Source organism: Verticillium alfalfae, genomic scaffold (assembly GCF_000150825.1).
Source record: "Verticillium alfalfae VaMs.102 supercont1.16 genomic scaffold, whole genome shotgun sequence".
Classification (NCBI taxonomy): domain Eukaryota; kingdom Fungi; phylum Ascomycota; class Sordariomycetes; order Glomerellales; family Plectosphaerellaceae; genus Verticillium; species Verticillium alfalfae.
In genome coordinates this window covers 84,485-87,808 of record NW_003315023.1, presented here as the reverse complement: position 1 = coordinate 87,808, position 3,324 = coordinate 84,485, and positions in this window count along the sequence as shown.

The window sequence follows — 3,324 nt, the reverse complement described above, 5'->3', positions numbered from 1 at the left end:
CGACGGGGAGCACGGGCTTCAGGTTGAAGCACAGAGCTCGGAACGAGTAGTGATGGAGCCAGTTGACGGTACGAAGGTGGTCCGACCTTGCGTGGCGACTGTCTCAAAAGTCAGGAAGAGGTAGGGGTGTTTCGCGTCAAGCGAAGTAAAGAAGGGCGCCGTGGTCTGAGGCTCTGCGCGTTGTTGTTGACGATCGTGAGGCTCCTATTGCGGGAGGAGTGCAGGAAGGTGCCTGGGTCAATGAGTTGTAAATGGAAAGTGCTCGTTTGGCGCACAGATGCCGGGATTGGACAGGTTCTGGGTCGAAATGGAACAAAGCAGATGCCGGCCGTAGGAAGGAAGCAACCTGGCCAGTCAATGACGTCGAACTTGGATTTGGAAACGGGACCGGGAGGACGTGGGTGTCTGAAATTGCAAGCCGATAACCAAGATGAGAGCGGCCAAGCCAGTCCTCCTAGGGGGGGGGTGGTTTGGTGGTGCTAAAATGGCACCCAACGTAAGGTCGACGAAAGTGGAACTGGTGTGGCGCAACGCTGGAGCTCGGCGGCCATGTGCTAAAAGGGAATCTAGACCAGGGGGGGTGGCCTGGAGGAAGGGAGAAACACCAGCCCAAGACAGCTGGAGCAACAATTGGAAAATAGCAGAGGCAGTTGGAAAGCAGAGTTCGTTGGCACGATGGATGGACAGCGGGGGGGGGAAGAGCGAGAGCAATTCAAGACGTGATTGATCTGAAGTGAGGCGAGTCGACTTCAGGCAAGGTGAGATGGTGCAAAACCTCAACAGCAGGGGAAATGAGGACAGGACCACTGGCCGCGCAAGGCAGAGTGGAAAAATGAGATGGATGCTCCAAATAGGCCGGTGATGGTGCCGGTACTGTTGCTAGGTAGTGATGCCGCCAGGTGGGGCCGAAGGAGGGAAGGGGGGGGCAGAGTCGCAATCGCAAGGTGAAAAGCGCATACAATCGAGATCGAGGAAACGGCCAGCGGGCGATGGCGAATTGGTATCAAGGCCCAGCCAACCGAGCTGTCCAGCGAGGAGAGGGGTGTGGGTGGTGTGGTTCGGTGCGGCGCTGTTTGACCGGCTTGTGGATAGAGGGAGACCCAATTCAAGATCAGGATTCCTGTCTCTGTTCTTCCCCCCGGCCATCCAAGACTTCAAGGTCCCGGTTCTAATCCCAGACCAAGACCTAGGCCCAGTGCCAGGATCGGTGCCAAGTATAGCCTGCAGGTGCTGTTCGGGCTACGCGGGTTGAACGGCCCAAGGGTGGATGGGTGGATGGGTGGCTGGAGGGCTTGTGTTGAGTGTGAGCGGGAGTGGAGATGGGAAGCAGAGAGTTGACGCTGCTTGCGTTTATCTGGTCTCGTCCCCTGCCGAAGTGTTGAGCCTGTTCCTTGATGTGTAGCTGTTAGTGTTGCTGCTCCGTGAAACCATGGAGCGCAAGCGTAGGGGCCACAAATTTGGAATGTCACGATGGTGGGGGGAAGAAGCAGAATACTGAAGGTCGGAACGAGAAGTAGGCAGCTTAATCGTCTTAACTTCTCATCAGATCATGTCGCTCGCTCCCTCTCGCTCTCCCCCTCCCGAAAGGTCCGGCCGTGCTATCTCCTCCGATCCCTACCTGTCTAGGTACCTTCAATTGCTCAGTCAGGTAGGATGAGGCCCCCACCTCAGGGAGACACACCTCGTAATGTTGACGCTAAGCTCGCTGAATCTGCATGTAGTGTATGCGGCAACTGCTTCACAATCGGAAAGGCCCAGGCAAAAACGGTATGGTTTTGGGACATCTGCATCTGTGGCAGGTGACGATCAGTGCGTAACGACTGGCCATCGCTGCACTCAGCACACCCAAAGCGCCCAACGCACCTTCGGACCGTGAGTAAGGTGCAGTAGCAGCACGCAGACCGAAGCCCGCAACCCCAACACAAGACATGCTTGGAGCTGCCAATACGAGCATCTTCAGGAACAGCGGCGCATGCAGATCCTGCCGAACCTGGTATATGTTTTTTTCTTCGGCTTCGCCCTTGCCACTCCATTGTAAGGCTCTGACGGCCATGAGAGTTGCTCCATCATCATGCTCTGCCTTATGTGAGCGTTCATGTCGTTGTCAGGTTGTCAGCGGATATAGAGCGAACGGGCGATCGCAGGTGGCACAAGAAGCAGGAAGCCAATTGGCAGCTCATTAAGCAGGTAGGCCATCAAGCCACGCATGTCCCGCCATCGATCCGTCGCTCGCGGGGCGTAGCCGGGGCCGCTAAGAGCATATACAACATCGAATAATTATCGCTGACGGACTAGTGAAGCTAATCAGAGAATACTTCGATGCGTTAGGTTTGGTGAGCTCCTCGATCCGTGAAGGGGCCGGTGCGTGAAAAGGTCAAGAACCTAGAGTCAAGTCTTCTCTCTACATTTTTGCAGCTTGCAGACTGTACATGTAGATTGCAGATATCCCTGTATTGACCGTAGTCGCTATGTGCTTCTCCTGTCATGACATCCCTTAGCGCTAAGGTACTCCACTATCAATCGGATAGGAATGTCTGGAAAGTGAATACGGTGCTCCTTAGATCTGTACCCAGAGTCAGTAGGTGAGCAGGTACCCATGTGCTCACAGACTCTCGGTTCGTTTAGAGCACAGTGCCTGCGGCTGTTCGTCAGTCACAGTCTGCCCTGCCAACCAGCACTCAGGTACCGAAATCCAGTTTAAGTGGTTTCTTCATTCCTTACCTCGACAACCATTTTGCGCCTCAAGACTCGACGCCCTCTCCAACACGGCCACTCCTGATTCCTAAACCACCTACACTCATTCAGAAAACAACCTGCCAACGAAGAACTCGATACAATTGATCAGCGAAGCGATCGAAACCAGTCATTTTTCTTCCTAGGGTCGCCAGGCTCTGCGACAGTTGTCCGATCACCTGTCCTTCTCCCCCGCTTACGTCCACCCAGTAGCCGCCGAGCCCCCTTCACTTCAGCTCACGACTGCCAATCCCATCATCAGCTCTCCCTGTCCTTCTTTCGCACCGGAACACGCACCGCAGAACAGCCAGTCGCTCGAACCACTTGACAGGTCTCTTCATTTCTTTCTTCAAGTCATACGACCCCCGCATCGCGCGCACTCAACCTGGTCGAACGGCAGATCATGTCGTCGCCCTGGAAACAGCAACCCGAAGTGGTGGTGGATAAGGTGCTCAAGCGAGCAGAAGTCAGCAAAGTAAGTCCAGACATCATGACATCGTACGCTATGCCATGTCAATCTAACCCTCTCTCTCTCTTCGACAGATCGCACGGAAACTACAAAATCGTCTGGCCTTGGCACAGTTCAGTGGG